The 22,929-nt window shown below is 44.1% G+C and overlaps 1 protein-coding gene across 1 annotated transcript in view; it reads left to right on the top strand.

Moving 5' to 3' along the window:
- Window positions 1-6,153: 6,153 nt before the first annotated feature.
- The window catches only part of C2CD4B (C2 calcium dependent domain containing 4B), a 32,251-nt gene continuing 15,475 nt past the window's right edge, over window positions 6,154-22,929 (top strand). Inside the window, exon 1 of the mRNA XM_032342742.1 lies at window positions 6,154-6,228. The gene's annotated coding sequence lies outside the window, so the exon portion shown is untranslated. The remainder of the gene's footprint in view (window positions 6,229-22,929) is intronic.

The following is a 22,929-nucleotide window of genomic DNA, read 5'->3' as shown; positions in this document are numbered from 1 at the left end:
GAGCAGAGAGCCCATGTGGGGCTCGATCCCAGGACCCTGGGATCATGACCCGAGTTGAAGGCAGAGGCTTAACCCACTAAGCCACCCAGGAGCCCTGATTTTTTTTTTATTTTATTTTATTTTATTTTATTTTATTTTATTTATTTATTTGACAGAGATCAAAAGTAGGAAAAGAGGCAGGCAGAGAGAGAGGAGGAAGCAGGCTCCCCGCTGAGCAGAGAGCCTGATGTGGGGCTCGGTCCCAGGGTCCTGGGATCATGACCTGAGGTGAAGGCAGAGCCTTTAACCCACTGAGCCACCCAGGAGCCCCTGACTGTTGATTTTTATGTCAATACCATACTGCTTTGGTTACTGTACCTTTATAATAAGTCTTGAAATCATATAGCATTTGTTTTCTGACTTCTTTTTCAAAGTTGTTTTGGCTATTCTAGGTCCTTTTTATTTCCATGTGAATGTTAGAATAAACCTGTCAATTTTAGAATTAACTTGTCAAAAAATCCTTGCTGAGATTTTTATTAAGATTATGTTGAATCTATGCCTCAATTTTAGGAGAATTGCCGTTCTAATCCTGAGTCTTCTGAATTATAAAACATGGAATAGCTCTCAGTTAGATATTCTTTAATTTCTTTCAGCAACATTTTGCAGTTTGGGTTATAGGTTTTGCGCAACTTTTGTCAGATTTATCCCAAGTATTTCATATTTTTTTAATGTTGATATAATGTTCTTTAAAATTTCCATTTCTGATTGTCTCTTACTGGTATTTACAAATACAGTTGTGTTTTGCATATTGATCTTGTATCTTGCAAATTTGCTAAACTCACTTATTAGTTTTTTTGAGAGACTGCACCTGGTTTTCTACATAGGCAACCTTGTCACCTGTAAATAGATAGCTTCATTCCCTTCCAATATGGATGCTTTTTCTTTTTCTTGCCTTACTGGACTTGTTAGAACTTCTAGTGTTGTACTGTATAGAAATTGTGAGAGCGACCATGTTTTTCTTCCTTTTGAACTTAGGAGGAATGCAGTCAGCCTTTAATAATTAAATATGGTGTGATGTATAGATTATTTAGATGTCTTTTATCATATTAAGGAAGTTCTCATAATTAGTTTGCTGGACGTTTTCAATCAGGAATGGATCTTGTCAAATGTCAAATGCCTTTTCTGCATCCTCTGAGATGATTATGTACTGTTGTGTTGTTTTGAAAAAAACTAACCAGCTCTGTGAACTAGTAAAAATGGGAATGGAGGGTTACATTTTTTAGAATAATACTCTGACCTTGTTCTCTAGACTGGGGGTCAGCAAACTTTTTCTATGGTAATATTTCAGTTAATCTCTTAAGCTTTGTAGGCCAAAGTGACTGCCACATAGTCTTCCTTTTTGTTTTAAAAACATTTCTTTAAAAAATAAACTATTCTTAGTTTCCTTTAAAATATTTTGTCTGGTCACCTGAGCTAAAAAATATTTTATTCCATCATTACAGAGTTGGCTGTGTAGTTGAAAAAAGCAGCAGCAGCAGCAGGGACAGAAATACACGTAGCCAGCAAAACCCTAAAAATCTATGATCGGCTCTTTTCCAAAACATTTTGCCAACTCCCTATTCTAGAATATTGTCATAAAATATTTTGAAGGGAAAAGTACATTTTCATATATGGTATATGACTCAGATTAAATTAAGCCATGGGTAGCAACTTCTTTCCATCTGCACTGCTAGTCCCTAAACTGGGAATTTTTAAGTAAGAGTGTGATTATTAAAATGCATCATATGAAGAAGTAACTGAGGATCTTAATCTAGAAATTAATTGATGGCAACTGTGCTTGATTTCTCAGAATTTGGAAGACTTGGCTCCTTGGTATAGAAGCAGCATTGGCTGAGACATGGTTCTTTGGAAACAGACAGGTATGGTCTTGTCTGGGTGTTGAGTAACCCCCTGCCCCCATCAGTGCATTTAACTGAAACTAATGTAGCAGTCATTCTGTTCCAGGCATTGTTCTAAGGGTTTTATCCTCTGGGCTTCTCTCCTTGCCTAATGACGCCAACAATTTCTTGCTCACAGCAGGTTGCTGAAAGGATTATATGGGGTTTAGTAACTTATCTAAGACACTCTTACAGTGTTGGGGCCAGAATTGGGCTCTTAACACTCTCCCATGCTGTTTCTCTAGTACAGGGACTTGTCCATTCTCAGTCTCTTACATCTGATCTTCTTCCCCAGTTGCCATAAAGACTGATAGAAGTGAGAAAAGACTGAAAAGTCCAACTTAACACCCTTTCTGAGTGAACTAGGAGATTTATAGCACTTTTCAAGAAGTGAAGGGGTCCAGAATATTTTAGAAAGAGGGAGAGAAACAAGAAGCAATTAAAGAAACTAAGAACTAGGAAAGCCTCCATCCTTTTCTTTCTGTCTGACATGAAAACAGATTCAAATTTTGGGAGATAGTCAAAGAACTTTTCCCAGTTTTACTTCATTTAGATCAATTTTAACCAGTTTGTGGTGGTTCCTAATGAACTCCTCTGAGGTAATCAGTGACTGCATGTTAATAATGATAATGACTACTTTTTTCTTTTAATGTTTTATTTATTTGAGAGAGCAGGGGCACAGAGGCTGGGGTGGGAGGCAGAGGCAGAGGGAACAGCAGACTCCCCTTTGAGCAGGGAGCCCAACGTGGGGCTCCATGCCAGGACCCTGGAATCATGACCTGAGCTGAAAGCAGATGCTTAACCACCTGAGCCACCCAGATGCCCAAACACTGACTACTTTTAAAGGTCAAGAAGTGCAACCCACATGTAGTTCATTATAAATTAGCTCTCAAATTCATTCCTGCTAGTGTGCACATTCCCAGGGACACTGCTTTTCTTCCCTGGGAGTGGGCAGCGGTGCATCTGTCCAGTGCTCAGTCCCACACAGATTCATGCAGCTGGGGTCCTCTTGCAGCTAGTGCTCATTTGCAGCCTTGGGTTGGGCCTATTGTAGTCCACCTACTGGCTCATGGTTTTTGGTTTTCCCCTTTCTACATAAATGCATTACTTTCTTATATATATTATCCCAGTTAAGTAGTGTGGGGCTCTTTCTGCCTGGCAAAGGGCCCAGCATTTGACATGTAAGGGAGCCAGGGAGAGCTACGCTGTGAACAGACTACAGCCTTTTTATTTTTTCTTGAGCTTTCAGGGATCTCCTATCCTCCCAGGTATTGAAAGCCTTTTTCTTTTACCTTTATTTATCCTTCCCCAAGTATCCAAGCTCTGAAGTGGCAATTTTAAATATACTAAATCCCTTTAAATTGCCATCTGATGTCTTTAACTATTGATTACTCAAGTTTGTTGTCTACTTAAAGTTGCTTTAGGTTTGTCTCCTGGCAAAATTATCTATTTCTTGAGGGGGGAGGGGTCCTCCTGTAGAGGTAATACATCTTCATTTTGGCAAATCCAGAAAATATGGATGAGCAAATAGAGAAAGATCAGAATCATCTGTAATCCAACCATCCAGAGTCAACTTGCTGGTGTGATTTTAGTGGATTTTCTTACAACGTTTACCCAGGTGCACAATTTTTTTTCCCCCTAGAAATAGGATTGTTTAGTACAATTCAGTGATACAGACCTTTTAAAATTTTCTGAGCTCACACTCTTCTACAACGTTAATTTTAAGGATCTATCCCATAGTTGTGCTTCAATTCACTAGAAGTCTGCTCTTGTCCACAGGTCCCATTCTAGAAGGATTTTTTATGTAAAAAATGAATGGACATAACCTAAAGACACTAAGAATAAGGGCCTCATGATACAGCATTTGGCTATATTGGGGAGGACAAGATGGTTTTTGTGGCCAAATATGGGATAAATGGGTTTGGTCATATGGAGGTTTCTTTGAAATTGCTTATTGCCCCTCATGGAAGAAATGGTGTCACTATATGCCTAGCACCAAACATAAATGCACAAAAACCTTGAGGCATCTGCTGTATCACAGTGTTATATACTTAAAAGTGATAGTAGGGCATTATAATAAAGTCTACCTTTTGATGACATACGATCTGACAAAGCATTTTTTTTTTTTTTTTTTGTATGTGTAAGGGCCTACTTAATCAATACTGGCCTCATCCCCATAGAATAGCCATCCCGATATTTAGGTAGTGAACTTAGATTGACCCTGCCCCTTCCCCCAAGAGGAATGTGCTTAGAAACAGAACCGGTGAAATACAGTTGGCTGGTGAAATCCGGCCAGCTGCTAAAATTTGCTGAATAGCCCCTGATAACAGAGCACAGGTACCAGGACATGTCAGCCTGGGCGGAGATAACAGAGCCCAGATACCAGGACGTGTTTGGCCAGGTGGAGACGTCCAATCAGTAAAAGTGCACGTATTACCTCCCTACCCACTAAGGAATGTGAGCCCCACCTTTCAGGCGCCAAACTAAGGCGCCAAGCTGATAGGCTGAGTCAAATGACTATCATGAGGTAGGGTGTAATCCGATTGGCCACCTGTGTGTAACATAGCATGATTGTATGACGTTCTCTGTGCGCTACATTTTCATTGGCCAGGTTCAACTATATGGCCTTTACTCTATAAAAACTGGCCTATGAGAATAGGAGGTTGTCACTTTCCCTTTGTGAAAGGTGACCCCAACCGATCAGTTTTGGTGCTCAGTGCTGGCGCCAAATAAAGCCCTGCTTAACTTTCGCTTTGTATCTGTCTCGTCCTTTTGTCCACTACCCTTCAGTGGGGGCTCGTCCGGGATAAAATGGCGAGGACTGAGCCAGCATCAGAATTTTTGGGAAAAGCCTCTGGAGGTAAGATCTTGAGACTTTGTTCTTGAGATCCTTTCTGTCTGTCTGTCTGTCTGAGTGTGGAGCTCCAGGGTAAAGCCCGCCAGGGAGAAGCTTGACACAGCACTGCTCCCCAGGGCTGGAGTGGATGCGGGGACACCCCATCACTCCGGGGTGGGGGGATTGCCAGGGGGTACGAGCCCTCCCAGGCGATCAGGGGACCAAGAAAATCCCCACCAGCGAGCGTGTTTAGGGGACCGAGAAAATCCCCACCAGCAAGCGTGTCTAGGGGACTGAGAAAATCCCCAGCAACCGCTGGGTTTATGGATGCTTGTGGGGAACCGAGAAAATTCCCTACAGCGACAGGTTGTGTTTTTGAGTTGGGATTATATCTTGCATATCTTTGGGCTTAACATCTGGTCGAAGAAGGGCCACTGGGCCTGTGGTTGTCTTTGTCTTGTCTTCTTGTTGTTTGTTGTGTTTGAAGAAATGGGGCAAATGGAGAGTAAGGAACCTGTGATGCCCCTAAGCCTTGTTCTCCAACATTTCAAGGATTTTCAAGGTAAAGCCACCCAGGTGGGTGACAAGGTTTATCCAGGAAAACTAAAAACACTCTGCCAGTTAGAGACGCTTACTCTCTCCACAGGGTGGCTGCCGGAGGGAATGTTTGCCTTGGTTCAAATTTATCTTACCCAGAATTAAGTCTTTGATCTCCATTGAGACCAGATACCATACATCGTGGCCTGGCAATACTTGGTGGAAGAGCCGCCATCATGGCTCAAGTCTCATCTTCCCCTTGCTAACAAAACTATTTCTCTCCCTCTAAGGCAGGTCAGTCCACCAAAATCAGAACAGAAAGATGAGAAAGATCCAGGAAAAAGGACCGCTCTGCCCCCGTCGGACACAGAGGACATTGAACTTCCCCCTCCTTATCTGTCCCCCAGACCTGACTCTCGGTCCCAAGACTCCCTCCCAAGCCCATCTCATACGCAGTCTGTGTCCACCTATGGAACTATTAAGAAGAAGGACCACTCTGATCTTTCTCTCGACCCCCCTCCTTCCCTTTATCCCCTCCTTCCCTTTACCCCCCCTCTACCCGCCTCTAGCCCTCTGGTCCCAGCGGCCCTGGTACTGCCTTTTCGTGAGGTTCATCCACTGGATGGGAGAGGGCACCCCCCCCAACCTATATCCCTTTCTCTTCTGATATTTATAACTGGAAGGCCCAACCTAAGTCCTTCTCTGTCTACCCCCAGGATTTGATTAGTCTCCTAGAAAGTGTGTTTCTTACCCATCAGCCTACCTGGGTAGATATTTAGCAACTTCTTATGGCCCTTTTCAATGCAGAGGAGAGGGATCGCATTACGCGAGAAACCCGTAAGGTGATAAAAGAGAGGCTCGGCTGGGACCTCGATCTCCGGCGAATGGAGGACTACTGCCCAACGGAACCCCCCAACTGGGACCCAAACTCTGATGAAGGTAGGGAGAGCCTACGTTTCTACCGCCAGACTCTACTGGGGGGGGGGCCTCTGTGTGGCTGCAAGGAGGCCCATAAATTTGTCTAAAATTAGTGCAGTGACTCAAGGTAAGGATGAGTCCCTGGGGGCCTTCCTAGAAAGGCTTATTGAAGCCCATAAAATGTGTAGCCCGATTGACCCTGAGATGCCCGAGAATCAAAGGGCAATAAATCTTGCTTTTGCCAGTCAGTCATCCCCGGATATAAGAAAGAAGCTTCAGAAAATTGAAGGATTTGAAGGGAAGAATTTGACTGAGTTGGTGAGAATACCAGAAAAAGGTGTTTAACAATAGGGATGACACGAAGATAGAAACCAGACTAAGAAAATAGTTAAGGTGCAGGGTCGGGCCTGGTTAGTACTTGGATGGGAGAAAATAGTTAAGGTTTTGGCATTACATGAAAAAGGGAAGAGGCCAGTGGGGAATGACCAATGGAGAGAAAGGCCCAAGCACAGAGAAAATAGGCAGGAAGCCTTGGATTCAGACCAGTGTGCTTACTGTACGGAAAAAGGCCACTGGGCCAAGGAGTGCCCCAAAAAGAAGGCAGTGATGCTCGCCACCAGAGACTGAAGGTGCCATGGTTCGGAGCCCTTCCCCGAACCTCGGGTCAAGATTAAAGTGGAGGGGAAATCAATTGATTTTCTAGTGGACATGGGAGCCCAATTTTCATCACTACTTAAACCTATTGGAGAATTGTCTGAAGAGGAAGCCTAGGTACAGGGAGCAAATGGCAAAGAGGGGCATAAATGGACAATGGAAAGGACTCTAAATTTGGCTTCTGGACTTGTCAAACATCGATTTTTGGTACTCCCTAATGCCCCATATAACTTGATGGGACGAGACCTCCTCCATAAATTACCAGCTGGCATTCAGTTCTTGGAAGGAGATGTGACTGTAACTTTAGGAGAGCCCACTGTGCAGATGTTTATGGCAGCAGTAGATGAATACCTCCTTTCTGAGCCAACCTCCAAGCCAGAGGAAAGAAAAGAGGGGAACCTACTCCAAACCCTGCAGGCCGAGTTTCCTGAAGTCTGGGCAGAAGGGAAGCCCCCTGGCCTAGCCAAAGGACAGCCTCCAGTGGTGGTACAGTTAAAAGCGACAGCTACGACTGTTCGCATCCGACAGTACCCCCCTCCCCTGGGAAGAAAAGAAAGGGATCAGAAAACACATTAACTGTCTTCAAGGAGCTGGGATCCTGGTTGCTTGTAAGTCTCCATGGAACACACCTTTGCTCCCCATCAGAAAGGCCAAAACTGGGGAATACCGACCAGTTCAAGACATACAGGAAGTTAATAAATGGGTTGAAGGTATCCACCCAAAGGTGCCCAACCCTTATACCCTACTTTCCCTCCTGGGCCCCAAAAGAACTGTATATACCGTCTTATATACAGGATGCGTTTTTCTGTATACGTTTAGCAAAAGAGTCTCAGCCTCTTTTTGCTTTTGAGTGGTCTGACCCACAGGAAGGATTCCAAGGCCAGCTTACCTGGATGAGACTTCCCCAAGGGTTCAAGAATTCACCTACCATTTTTGACGAGGCCCTGGATGAGGATCTATGTGAGTACAGAACCTCCAATCCAGACTGATGAGAGCTCTCTTACAGACTCTGCAGGGAAAAGGGTATCGGGTGTCGACTAAGAAAGTACAGCTTTGTCAGAGCCATGCCACTTATTTAGGCTTTGATCTCCATGAAGGAGTGTGTTCACTGTCTGAAGCCAGGAAACAGGTGATTACCTGATACCCCCGCCCCACCACACCCCGACAAGTGAGAGTTTCTCCGGACAGTGGGCTACTGTAGATTATGGATTCCGGGGTTCGCAGAAATTGCTTGGCCCCTCTATAAACTTACCAAGAGAGGACTCACTATGATAGAATGGACAGCTGAGGCAGAAGGAGCGTTTCGGAAATTACAAACAGCCTTACTAAGTAAGCATTGGCCATCCCAGATGTTACCAAGCCCTTCCACTTACATGTGGACAAAAAGGCAGGAGTGGCCAAATGAGACTCTGGGGCCTTGGCAAAGGCCAGTAGCCTACCTTACCAAGAAATTAGACCCAGTAGCGGCTGGGTTCCCCCCTTACCTCCGCATAATTGCTGCTACAGCCCTCCTGGTTAACGACGCCAGTAAATTAACCTTGGGCCAAGATCTCATCTTGACCACTACTCACGCTATTGAGGGCCTTCTCTGGACTCTGCCAGACCGGTGGATGACAAATGCCTGAGTGACGGGGTACCAGGCCCTCCTCCTCAACAAGCCGAAGGTGATGTTCTGGCCCCCAGTGGTGCTAAATCCAGCCACGCTACTGCCAGAGGAGCTAGCTGACCACCCGCATGACTGTGGGGAAGTCCTGACCCAGGTCACAGGAATAAGACCGGATCTCAGAGACACTCCCCTCCGGGATGCGGAGATGACCCTACTCACAGATGGAAGTAGATATATGGTCGATGGAAAGAGGTATGCGGGGGCTGCGGTAGTCTCTCCTGAACAGGAACTTTGGGCAGAGGCCCTGTCACATGGAACCTCGGCACAAAAAGCAGAGCTGATTGCACTCACCAAGGCACTGCAGATGGCCAAGGGTAGGACTGTTAACATCTACACAGACAGCAGGTGTGCTTTTGCTACTGTTTACATACATTGGGCTATTTATAAAGAGAGAGGCCTGTTAACAGCTGAAGGAAAAGGAATTAAAAACAAAGAGGAAATATTGGCTCTCCTCCAGGCTATTTGGAATCTGAAGAAGATGGTCGTTATGCATTGCCGGGGGCACCAGAAAGGGACTGATCTAAACTCAAAAGGAAACCAGTTAGCAGATCAGGCCATAAAACAGCAGCCTGAGAGATAGTACTGGAGCTAGTTACACTTCCAGCTCCAGTTCTACCAGAGAAGCTGGACTATTCAGAGGAAGATTTAAAATATTTGCAAAAATGGACTCAGTTGGACAATGGAGGGGACTGGGCCAAGACTAAAACAGGAAAAATAATTCTTCCTCAAAGACTAGGGAAAAAATTAGTAAGCCAGATACACCAGGGTACTCATCTGGGAATACGCAAACTTAAGGAGCTTATAGGCAAGCAGTTCCAGGTTTCTAAACTAGGGTGTATGGTTCAAGATGTGGTTGATAGATGCGTTCAGTGTCAGGCAATAAACGCGGGGGGGTTGGATAGAATGGGGAGAGAGAGGAGAGAAAGAGGTAAGGAACCAGGAATTTATTGGGAAGTGGATTTTATGGAGATGAAACCGGGAAAATACGGACACAGGTATGTGTTAGTCTTTGTGGATACCTTTTCAGGCTGGGTAGAGGCCTTCCCTGCCAAACACAAGACAGCAGGAGTGGTAGCAAAGAAACTATTAGAGGAAATAGTTCCTAGATTTGGGCTGCCTCTTGTGATTGGGTCAGACAGCGGGCCTGCATTTGTGAGTTCAGTCTCGCATACACTGGCTCAGGCCGTGGGCACTAATTGGAAACTGCACTGTACCTACCGGCCCCAGAGTTCTGGGCAGGTAGAATGAATGAACCGGACTCTTAAAGAAACCCTGACAAAGCTAATTCTGGAGACTGGCGGTGGATGGGTAGCTCTCCTTCCCTTTGCCCTTCTCAGGGTATGGTGTACACCCTATTTAAGAAAGGTTACTCCATTTGAGATAATGTTTGGGAGCCCCCCCCCCCACTTTGTCCCCTGTTACAGGAGGTTACCATAGCAGAAATGTCTGATCAGTCTGTACTCCAGTCACTGCAGGCACTACAATCTGTCTTGAAAAGGGCCCACGCAGGGATCCGAACTGCCAACAGTGAAATGGAGCCAGAGATGGATCCACATCCTTACCAGCCTGGGGACTTGGTGTGGATACGTCGCCACCAAGTGGGAAACTTGGAACCTCATTGGAAGGGACCGTTTACTGTCATTTTGACCACCCCCACAGCAATAAAAGTAGAGGGCATCAGGGCCTGGATTCATGCGGGTCATGTCAAACAAGCCGAGGACAGGGACGCCCCCCAGAGATGGGTACCATTGCCGATGGACTCCGCTGACCGTGGACTAAAGCTAAAAAAACTCAAAAAACAATGAGTTCATTAAGTTCATTGTTACTCCTATTGTTACCGGTTTATGTAAAAACTTCTGAGTCGCCCCATCAGACGGAGAAGTATAAATAGGAAATTAGACAGGTGAAATTAACAAAAGTAGAAAAGGTTATACAAAGCAATGAGTGGCTGACCCATCAGCCAACTATGCAATTTAATGTGACTATATGTCAATTGGCACCTGTAACTCCCTGTGTCACGCATGCCCCCTATTGATGAAGTTCTTGAACCTAGGTGAGGTTCAATAGGGTGAGGTTCGGAGCCGATGGCTAAGAAAGAAGACGTCTTTGGTGCAAAATGGTGGTTTATTAGAGCACGGGGACAGGACCTGTGGGCAGACGGAGATGCTGCTGCGCCGGGCATGTGAGGAGTGGCTGATTATATACACAGGAGTTGGGTAGGTGAGGACAAAGGGTTGTTCAGAAGGGCTATTGGGATAAAGAAGACTGTCAGGATATTGAAGGCCTGGTTACTATCAAGCCAAGGCCACTTTCCCTCTAATGAGGCACTAACATAAAGACAATTGGGAGTCTCCTGGTGGAATGTTACATTCCTGCTATCAAACGTCCTTGTTAGTGAGATTTAGGTTTTAAAAGAAATTTAACTTTATTTACTTTTCCTTCTACCTCCGTCTCCTTCGGTTTTTTATGGAGGGGAGGGTGACGTGACGTTAGGGCTTGAGGAACTGAGTTATGTGTCTTTGGAAATTGGGCTATTGATAAGGTAACTTCTTTGTTGTAAATCTCAAGGACATTTGTAAACCAAGAGAGACTCCTGCCTTGCAGGACTGTGATCTCTGCAAGATAACCATTTGCTCTTCTTGTAGGGCAGTCAGGGGTGCCTGTGGAATGTCACACATATTACCAAGGGGAGTGGGTGGAGAGGGGGTGCAAGGCGCCAGCCCCTGCTCCATTCTCAGCCAGCCTCGTACTCCCTCATCATTCCCCCCTGAACAATTTTGACCCTTAAATCTTTAAGGTGGTTGAAGGTGGAAGGTCTCATCTTCTGTAACTTCTTCCTGCTGAATAGGGGCGTAGAGTTGTCTCTACCTACTCAGGTCAACATTGATCAGTGGAGGAATGTATAGGGGAGTTACGAAAGGCGGAGGCAGCTGAATCCAGCGCTGACAATGAAGAAGTGTCTTTGCGCGTGGTAAGGATCATCTGCTGTGGTGAAGTCATTGCAACAATGGAGTCTCGGCACCAAGTAGAGAAACACTGAACAAAGCAACATATTAAGGTTAATAAGGTGATAAGAATGAGAAGCCGGAAAAGGAGATTCCTAATTGTTGGCCATAGACCTCCTTCAAACCAGGAACTTAACCATTCACTGAGAGAGAGAGAAGGATCTTGTAGGGCCTTAATCTGGGTATTCATATCTTAGTTCTGTGAGTTTTCTGGTAGTCTGGGATGTACCCACAACATTCTGCTTTGATAATTGCGCATGTTCCACCCTGTGCTGCTATCAGGACATCTAAGGCCATCCTATTTTCTGGAGTGCCTTGGTATCTGTGAGACTTCGGTATTAAGTAGGGAGATTAGCTGGAGTGGTGATAAGTTTTAGTAATGTGCCCATGAATCCAGGCAAATCCTAAAGGGAAATCCTTACCCACCCTGGAGGAAGCCAGGGCCACAGGTTAGTTCCACATATCCAGTGGGTTCCATTTGGAGCTGGCCATCTAATGCCAGGTCGCCTTGCCCAGTCAGTAGCAAACCTGTCAGTAGCCTGGAGTACTATTATTTGGGAACACATTTCTAATGACAGCCATCCTAGATGTCGTGTGTTATTTGCCCAAGTATCATACATATGATTTCTTTGTTCCCGGCATAAAACTGCCTTTTGACTGAGCTGTCCAATCATGGGTGTGATTCACAAATACGTATCCCAGATTTGATCTATACCATCTGTCGCTCTCGCCAGCAAGAACGACCGGGAGACACGGAGTGACAAGCTTGCGAATCTTTATTGTTCTCTCCTTATCCGGATCTTTACCCCTATTTGTATCCCCTCTCCTCCCATCAGCAGACTGTACATGTGAAAGGAAGCCTGATAGCATGATAAAAAGCACGCAGTGTCCTCGGGCTACCTGTTCTGGGCATAGCCAATCATCTTTCAGGTGGTGCGCAGGTCCTCTGTTTAGCCGCAGGCACAAGCGCCATGTTGTCTGCTATGTACATAGCTGCCCCCGACACCATCCTTAGTATAGCGATAAGGAGGGTTTTGGAACTTAGGCTCATATTTGATTGGGGAGTTATGGCTTGACAGCAATCCCCTTTCCTTCCAAATAGCTCCATGGGCATGTAGTACCAGGAAAGCACATTTGGAGTCAGTGTTAATGTTTATTTTTAGGCTTTGGCAACTGCCAAGTGCTAGTGTATACCTAGCTTTTCTTTTTTTTTTTTTTCTATGAAAACTACTGTCATCAGTAAACTGTCATTCACATTTTTAACAGAGGCATCTTAAATCTGGCCAAATAGAGTAAGCAAGATCAATAACCTCTGAACAGTTTTGCTCTATAACGAAGTACAGTGGTCAGGTTCAGGCATACAGGTAACTAGGTTTAAAGTCTGACAAGTTTTTAAGTATTATTTCTGGCATTTCTGTAAATATAGCCCAATATTTAATTAGTTGGCCTTCATTATCCACTGATGGCCTTTGAATTCTAAGACAAATCTGGACCTGATGTGAACTCATTAGTTAGGGGCTGTCCCGTAGTGAGCTTTGAGGCTCCTTTTATGAGGAGGGCTTTTCTATGCTTAGCTAAAGCATCTGTTTGTAATTGCATCGCAACAGAGGTGGCTTCTAAGATGGAACCATTAAGTAGCCCTTTGAGTGGTCCAGCCTTAACAATATCCTGATTACGGAGGATCACTGGCAAGTGGGAGAAAACTTGTCAAGAGATAAGGGGAGTTCCCCATGCATCATCCAATCCAATCATAAAGAAAGTGGGGTCATCCATTATCTCCACAAGTCCATAGTTAATCCTATGGAGTGCGATAGGCTGGCTTTTAGGCAATTTCATTATCCCAGCCACAAACAAGGTTTTTGTTAAGTTATACAATTATAAGGGAATCAATCCCATTTTTCCAGTTGTTTAATCATGTGCCACGGGGTTCTGCTAATATCCCCACAAAATAATAAGATCGACTAAAGAAGCTATTGTGTAACTTCTCTGAAGTTTACCTCAAATTGTTTAGCTTAGGTAAACATTTAAAGAAAATCAAATCTAGAATTTAATATCAGTAACGGTGTGTTACTGAACATAATTTTTCTCTCTAAAATAACCCTAATTTCTAGGGATAGCCAAATCAGGACTAATTCATTTGAAAAACAAGTCCAGTTTTAACAAACTTGGCCTAATTATTTACATAAGCTCAGCAAGAACAGTGCATGATCATATAGATCTTTTAGAATCTGCTTTGCTGGAACTTTTTATAAGGAATCTCTAGGTTGAATGTTTAGTAGCCTCTCCGGGCCAGAAGCCAAGCCACGTACTTGCCATCAGGCATGCCTGCAATACCTGTCGATTTGGGCGAATGCCTCTTCATGAGACTCTGCACCTACCAAGGAGTGACATTCTTTACTCACCTGGTGAGGCTGCTGGGAACTCTGTAAGCAAGGTATCAGGCCAACAGTCCCAAGAGGCTTTATGGCTCCAGGTTTCATGAAGTCAACCTTAGTTCCTTAAAGCTGTCTGGTCATATCTGAGTCTATGCATGTCTTTCTCAAATATGACATTCCAGTCAAAGCCTTGGTAAAATAACCCATGTTTCCAATGATGTCCTGTTACAAGGAGAACAGATTCCTATTGAACTTATGCAAATGACTGATTGCCATGGAAGAAAGAATACTTACTGAGACCTTTTGGTTTCAGAGGGTTCAGATAGAAAATTTGAATGCCTTGAGCACTTTTACATCTCTGTAAGTTACAGATAACTTAAGAAAAAGTATCCCTAGTCTGGAAGAGCAAACATTAGAGAACCAGCAATGTCTAAAACAAGACAAAACATTAAGAGACACAACACTATAATCTTGTAGTTCATTTAGTCCCATGTTACTAAATCTGGTGAATGCAGCTTTAGTTAGTTCTGGAAATTCTTACCCATTTCAGTTTTAGGATTTTCAAGTATATCAAATATCTATTTGTCCTGAAAGTCCTTTATATGAATCTCCTTTAAGATAAAACTCATTTTTCAAGAGAATTAAAACAATTACAAATGACAAAACTAGGAATGGATATGGTTAGAGCTGATGAGACAAGAGTTTACAATTTAGCTGGCATGGAAATCGGGTTATTTCTGTGACACATAACATTTCCATAATTACAATATCAAGTGATGATCTCTCAAAACATTAAAACTTTAGGAAATGCATAGAATCTCTAGAATAATTATAGCATTTTCCCAAATGTAACCCAAGATTTATCATTGGTTTAAATCTTGTCAACAATTGCTAAAACCTTAGAAAGTTTAAAAACACATGCCTAAATATAATTAGGGATGTTAAACACCTGATAAAACAAAACATAGGAACTGAATTTTCCAGGCAGGCAAAGAGAAAACCATTTACACTTTTTAACAGATCAATTAGCTAAGAAAACTTTGCCCCTTTTAAACAGAAAGAAAACCAGCTTTTTATACCAGTGTCTTTCCCTTTTTTATTTTATTTCTAAGTGTGCAGTCTTAAGATAGGAGTTTTCTGGGTTTCCCTCCTATCATGAATGATATCGCAAACAAGGGAGGGGGATCTTTCCCCTGCTGTCCTGTTCGCATCCCTCACGGGAACTTAGGAGCGTCTTAGCTAAGGTCTGTCCATATAAACCCCGGACCAGGCTACTCTGTGGAGTAGATGACCGTTCTGCCATATGACGCCCCGCGAGACTCAGGGTGCAGCCCACTCAGACTCCGTAGCTGAAGTGGTGGAGCCATACAGACACATTCACACAGTCAGGCACTCTTCAGATTCAAACAGGTTGGATACCCTCCCCTTCTGGGCATCTCTGGCTAATGGGAGGTGATCAGTCTCCCCTTTCACTCTTTACAGATTAGAGTGAGTTTCTATGGTTACAGGCAATGGAGGATGGTAACAGGGTGTTTTCGCAGTCCCTCAAGGTTGGGCTGTTTCCTTAATCTCTCAAGGCCAAATGGCCCTTATACTAGGAAGTATAATCTGTGTGGAGGCAGGTCAGGGGAGTGCTAAATCACCTTGGAGGCTGTTTTTCTTTCTTTTTTAGTCTGTCCTGACCATATCTAAAATTTCTTTTGTGAAGATTTCCGTTCACAAATCTTCTACAACTTTCCTTTGCATTTAGGTTTTGTCCTGAGTCATTTCCTTCCAAACAACCATCTCATTTAGGACAAAATTACCTTTTATCTTTAATAAAATGCATTTCCCTTCTTTAAATCTTTCTTACATATCATCTACTTTCCTACAGAGTTTCCCTTATTTCCATCAGTCTTAGTTACACTAAGCAGAATTTGATACTCTTAGAAACCCCTTAATCTCTAGTGAAGACTAAGTATTAACCAATTGTGAACTGTTACAACAGAATTCTTCAGATGGCAAATTTATGAATCAGTTAAGCGCAGAACACGTTTACCAACAGATTTAAATACTCTTAGTTTCTTTGCAGTTAAGAAGTCAAAAGCACAAACCTACATCCAGTAATTAACGACTTAGCAATTTATCCTGTTTGGTTAAGATATAGATGTCCACAATTCAATTTCATTTGTCATCCAAGCAAAACTTTAAAACTTTCAGGTTACCAAAGACTTTGAAAGTTACTTCAGCAATTACCCATTAGAACTTTGAGACAGACAATTAACCATCAGTTTAGTCATTTCTTTGCTAACAAATTTTAACAAATAACACGAGTGACCTTCAGTAAATTTTGAAGTTTCACATTTACTGCTAATAACTTAAAAGACATGTCTATCTTAATTAAACCAACAAACTTAATTCCAATACTGATTTACTTTCCACCTGGGCCCACTCCACTTTGAATGTTTACCTGAGACATGCGTGGGAAGATCTGGAGTGGGGGTGTTAGGTCCAGGGGGTGCTCTTCTTGCTCCTTGACAGTGAAGAGAGGAGCCGTGGTGCATGATCTAGAAGCTAGTCATGCAGGCTGCACGCACGTTGGTGCACAGAAACAGGAGAAGGGGGAAACAGAAGAAGCAAAGTGCTGCCAGGAGGCAGAGAAAGGATTCCCAGTTTTGGAGCTCCTAAGCCCCAACAGAGGAGCAGATGCCATGCTTTCCCACCAGCAAGGGGGGGAGGGGTTAAGCAGTCCAAGTCAGGCCAGAGAACACAGGGAAACTTCCCTGAAACAAAGGGAGTTTTGGCAGCTGCTTGGGAATATTCCTTACGGTCTCTGTCTCGAGTTAGACTAACCCCAATTGGCTCCAGTTATAGCCATTAACACGGGAAGTGAGTGTGAGAGAAGCCCCCACATCTATTAGGAGAAACAGGGAAATAAAGTCAGAGTCCCCTTTGCTAGGGATGGCCCAACAACTTGGGTTTACTAGAAGAAGGCTTATTTACGTAATTATCATCAAATATGTCAGGAGAAAGTTTACTAGCTGACTCATTTGGGCAAACACATTCCGCAAAAGCTCCTTAGTCTGGGGTCCTGGTGCAGAGCAATGAAGGCCTAGGTATGAGCCCTGAAGGTATCCTAGGTCCATTTGCCCTGTTTCCTGCAGAGGATCTAACTGATAGATCCCACTGAGGCCATGCAGTGTTACAGGAGCTCAGTCCTTTCCTAAGTTTTGCAATCCAAATTATTTCCAGTGGGTTAAAAGGCACCCCAAGGTAGAGTCCTTGGGAACTGAAGAAGCCTACTGAGGCCATGCTTCCAGAAAAGTAAAGAAGGTCCATTACCAAATCCCCCCTGACTCCTGGGTAGCGTCCCACGCAGGATATGTCAGAGGTTCCTGTGTCTCAAAAGCGACCAGAGGCGTCCCTCAAGATATCGCTATTGATCACCATCCTGCCTTCCCTGGGAAGGCATTTCTGCCCTAAAGGCCCTGGAGGGGTGCCGGCGTCCCTCCACTTCCCCATTGCATCCTAGGCTGCTGATGGGTGCCTGGTGAATGGACCAAAACACTGTGCCATACCATGCCATCGTCTGTCCTGAGGACTGCATACTGTTTTGCCATTTTAACCCATGGAAATACTAGAAAAGTTTGGCAAGGGGAAATTACCCAATTTCATAGCTTTAAGTAGTCTGTATAAGACACTGACAAGAAACAGTAAAGACTGAAATCCATCATGGTCTATGCGACATTCCAACACATGTGGCCCTTACAGCCAACTTCCCTAGGAAATGGTCCCCGGTTGCGTTTTAATTCAGTCCGGTACTGGTTTCAGCTGGCTCCCAGTGGAGGTCCCGTGGCCAGAAGTGGCTAGGCCAGGGATGTGGAGGGGATCACATTAGATCAATCAGGAGGAAACCTCACACAGGAGTCTTAAGATTGGCAGCCGTCCTGGTGACTTAGGTGGCTGTCCTGTGCCCAAGAGAGACAACTTTCTATAAGAACAGGGATAAAGAGAGGCCATCAAGTTTCTGGGTCTATTGCCATTCCGGCCAGGGTACTAACTTACAGCCAAGAGACAGACGCTCTCCTCCCCATAAAGTAGCCACGGGCTAGAGGATTACTGCCTGAGCAATTGACATGCAAGTGTTCCAATAAGACCATACTCCTTGAAAAGCCCTGAAATGAGAGTAAAGGAAGAAAAGAGAAAGAACTCACCAATTTTGCACTGAAGCTCAGAGTCCAAATGTAAAGACCCACAGTCCCTTCGTGGTCGCCAAATGATGAAGTTCTTGAACCTAGGTGAGGTTCAATAGGGTGAGGTTCGGAGCCGATGGCTAAGAAAAAAGACGTCTTTGGTGCAAAACGGTGGTTTATTAGAGCACGGGGACAGGACCTGTGGGCAGACGGAGATGCTGCTGCGCCGGGCATGTGAGGAGTGGCTGGTTATATACACAGGAGTTGGGTAGGTGAGGACAAAGGGTTGTTCAGAAGGGCTATTGGGATAAAGAAGACTGTCAGGATATTGAAGGCCTGGTTACTATCAAGCCAAGGCCACTTTCCCTCTAATGAGGCACTAACATAAAGACAATTGGGAGTCTCCTGGTGGAATGTTACATTCCTGCTATCAAACGTCCTTGTTAGTGAGATTTAGGTTTTAAAAGAAATTTAACTTTATTTACTTTTCCTTCTACCTCCGTCTCCTTCGGTTTTTTATGGAGGGGAGGGTGACGTGACGTTAGGGCTTGAGGAACTGAGTTATGTGTCTTTGGAAATTGGGCTATTGATAAGGTAACTTCTTTGTTGTAAATCTCAAGGACATTTGTAAACCAAGAGAGACTCCTGCCTTGCAGGACTGTGATCTCTGCAAGATAACCATTTGCTCTTCTTGTAGGGCAGTCAGGGGTGCCTGTGGAATGTCACACATATTACCAAGGGGAGTGGGTGGAGAGGGGGTGCAAGGCGCCAGCCCCTGCTCCATTCTCAGCCAGCCTCCTACTCCCTCATCACTATTACATGTATCCTAACACAGGGACTTATACAGGATGTTGGGGGGCTTCAGACTATTACTGTGCATGGTGGGGCTGTGAAACAATAGCCTCTGATTGGGGAATTAACCGTGACCCCCACGTAACGGTAGTACCCACCAGAACAGACAACTGTGTAACAAAAGGAATTTGTTAAAAATTTAGCCGCAGGGATCTTCCCTTCAACCGCATCCCACCGATATGGGAGATATTGTACAAATATATCTATTATGATCATCAACCCCAAAGATTGTCTTTGGGAATATGGCCGATCTTGGGGCCTTAGATATTATGAACCTGGTGCAGATAGAGGAGGGCAATTCTCCATCCAGAAGATAAAGATTCGAGAAGCGCCCTCGCCTATAGGGCCGAACCCAGTTTTAAATTCTCCCTAGCCATTAAAACCAACCAGGCTACCCGCCACGCCTACCCCGAAGGAGACTATTGTGAAGGATAAAAAAGAGGTTGACAATGGCAATAGTGCTGCAAAAGTTTTACTCCCACTGATAGATACAATGTTTAATTTTTTAAATACTTCAGTTCCTAATATCACCCGAGACTGCTGGCTATGCTTAAATCCTCAGACCCTATACTATAATGGTGTGGGGGCCAATCTTACCATAGGGAACCGAAAGGGGAAGGTTAAAAATGAAAGCTCTCATGACTCTTGTGAATGGGGAAAAGTACCTAGACTAACCCTAGGGGATATAGAAGGTAAGGGACTTTGCTTTGCGACACGAAAAGGGAAGCAATCTTCCCAGTACAAAGACTTATGTGAAATTATAATGGTCCCTACCATCTTCACTAATTTCCTTAAGGCCCCTGCCGGGGCTTGGTTTGCTTGCAATTCAGGACTCATGCCATGCCTTAATCTTGCCTTGTTCCAAAACTCTTCCTGGAATGAACTCTGTATAACGGCCCACATCCTTCCCCAAGTAGGTTATTATGGGGGAGTCGAGGGATTCCAGCATCTCACTGCAGGGACAGGACGAACAAAACGTGCGGTCCCCATCCTAATTCCAGCGTTAGTGGCTGCAGGGATAGCAGGGTCCACCGCAATAGGAACCGCAACCTTAATAAAAGAGAAAGTAGATTTTGAGGCTCTTGGATCCCAAGTAGATGCTGACCTACACCACATGCATGAAAATATAGATAAACTGATTCCCTGAACTCTCTAGCTGAAATGGTACTGCAAAATAGAAGAGGGCTTGACATACTATTCTTAGAGAAAGGGGGACTTTGTGTAACCTTAGGGGAAGAGTGCTGCTTTTGGATAAATCACACTGGAGTCATTAAAGACAGCCTGGCGCTGTCAAAAGGAGGCTAGATGAGCACGAACAATAATGCAGGGACTCCCGGGGTGGTATGAGAGTTTGTTCAACTGGTCTCCGTGGATGACTTCCCTAATATCAGCGATTACAGGCCCCCTGGTCTTACTATTACTGATGTTACTCTTTGGCCCCTGCGCTATAAACGCCCTGATGTCATTTGTACAGAAAAGAATTGGGGTGATAAAGATGCTAATCTTACAAAGTCAATATAACCCCTTACAACAGGGGGACATAGAACCGTCAAAGATCTTTTCCAAAGAAAAGGGGGGGAATGTAAGGGCCTACTTGATCAGTACTGGTCTCATCCCCATAGAATAGCCATCCTGATATTTAGGTGTGAACTTAGATTGACTCTGCCCCTTCCCCCAAGAGGAACGCACTTAGAAACAGAACCGGTAAAATATGGCCGGCTGCTAAAATACGGCCAAATAGCCCCCGATAACAGAGCACAAGTACCAGGACATGTCAGCCTGGGCGAGATAACAGAGCCCAGATACCAGGACGTGTTTGGCCAGGTGGAGACATCCAATCAGTAAAAGCGGATGTATTACCTCCCTACCTGCTAAGGAATGTGAGCCCCGCCTTTCAGGCGCCAAACTAAGGCGCCAATTCTAGCCAAGGTGATAGGCTGAATCAAATGATTACCATGAGGTAGGGTGCAATCCAATTGGCCACCTGTGTATAACCTAGCATGATTATATGATGTTCTCTGTGTGCTACATTCTCATTGGCCAGGCTCAACTATACGGCCTTTACTCTATAAAACCTGGCTGATGAGAATAGGAGGTCATCGCTTTCCCTTTGTGAAAGGTGACCCCGACCAGTCGGTTTTGGTTCTCAGTGCTGGCGCGAAATAAAGCCCTGCTTAATTTTAGCTTTGTATCGGTCTCGTCCTTTTGTCCACAGACCCTTCAGTATGAAACTCAGATACAACAAAATTGGAATAATATTTAGTTCTATATGTAATAGACAACATACTAGCTAGAGTGTGAAAGTGTCATTTGGAGCCCTCACTTGGAATTCTTTCATTGTTTAGACTGTACCAGGACCCCAAGTCTGAACTCTGAGAAAAGGGTCATGGGAATGTGGGTAGTTTTGTTCTTTGGTCCATTGGTTTGCTCTAAAGATGCCTCTTTTTAGGCCCAACAGTGTCAAGTTCAGGCAACTGCCCCAGTGGCTTCACTTGGCCTAGGCAGACCTGGCTACAATGAACTTCACTGATGCCCTCAGTAATTATGTGCTCGATGCATAGCCTCCCCCTGGAAACATGATGCTTTCTCCTTTCCAACATGCTTTTGTCTCAGGGATGCCAAATATGAATAGAAATGGAAATACCAGCTACCCCAATAGATCCAGAATCCATCTTTTCTTCAACTTGGACGGTTTATCCTTAAAACTTTGTTAGGTTTCGGGACGCCTGGGTGGCTCAGTTGGTTGGACGACTGCCTTCGGCTCAGGTCATGATCCCGGAGTCCCGGGATCGAGTCCCGCATCGGGCTCCCAGCTCCATGGGGAGTCTGCTTCGCTCTCTGACCTTCTCCTCGCTCATGCTCTCTCTCACTGTTTCTCTCTCAAATAAATAAATAAAATCTTTAAAAAAAAAAAAAAAAAAACTTTGTTAGGTTTCTATCATCTAATCAAGCATAGTGGAAAAGGGGATTCTTCAAGCTGGCTCGTCTCCCAACTGGCTTGAAAGATACAAATGGCGTCAGCTTTCAACTGTGAGCAGGAAAAACTTGACTTAAGACAAGTAGCTGCACTTCTATAAAGAAAGAAAGGCTTCTACTTTTGCTAAAGCAGAAGTTATCAGTGCAAAGAAACAACTTACTCCATCACATACATACTACATTAATGTTTCTCCTTCACCTAACACTAGCTCCCACTTAGCCCTTTCCATGTCTCAGGCAATAATATTCTAAATAATGTATATGCTTTTAGCCTTCAAACAACTGTGGAACTAGGTATTCTTACCCCAGTTATTACAAATGTTGAAAGTGAGGTACATTGGTTATATTCTTTGCCCAAGAACACATGGCTCTCAAACTTCTATTTTGTTTAATGAAAGGAATATAATTAAAATTAGAAATGTTTGGGAAAATATAAAATATAGTACTTCTGTTATAATCTTCATGAATTAAAGTTTTGCTGTTTATCTGTTATCTTTTTAAGGTTGGGGGAGGCCAGAAAATTCAAGTTCAGGGTAATTTCAAAATGTTAGTTCTAGAACTTAGAAGTGACGTAGAAGTTTTGCAAAACATGGGAAAGATGGCTTCCCTCCTCCTTCTGCAAAGAACAGGTTTTATAATCTTGGCTTTCCCTTCTTGGTGAACTAACTTTGGCCACTGCTCTCTGGGAAGCCTATTCCCTTGCCCATTGTTCTCTCAAAGAGCCCCTTTACAGCCCATGGAACTTTTAAGAATACAAGGTACAGGGACATGGCCAGTTGTGTTTGCTAACAGTCTTTGAGGAAATTGTATTTAAGGGAAACACTAATTACAGAGACCATCTAGCACTTTAAGAAAGAATTTCTCTAAGCTGAACCAAGTTGTGTCATTCATAATATTTGTTATGCAACAGAAAATTTTTTTTCAGAGCCTTTACAGTTTCCTTAAGCAGCAACTGTTTTTCTTTGCAAATCAGGGATGAAGCAGGGTCTTGGCCCTATTGGTGAGCTTTCACATTTCCCCAG

The sequence above is a fragment of the Mustela erminea genome, chromosome 5, assembly GCF_009829155.1.
Source record: "Mustela erminea isolate mMusErm1 chromosome 5, mMusErm1.Pri, whole genome shotgun sequence".
NCBI lineage: Eukaryota > Metazoa > Chordata > Mammalia > Carnivora > Mustelidae > Mustela > Mustela erminea.
Note: the sequence above shows the minus strand (reverse complement) of the source record. Positions and strands in the feature narration are given on the sequence as shown.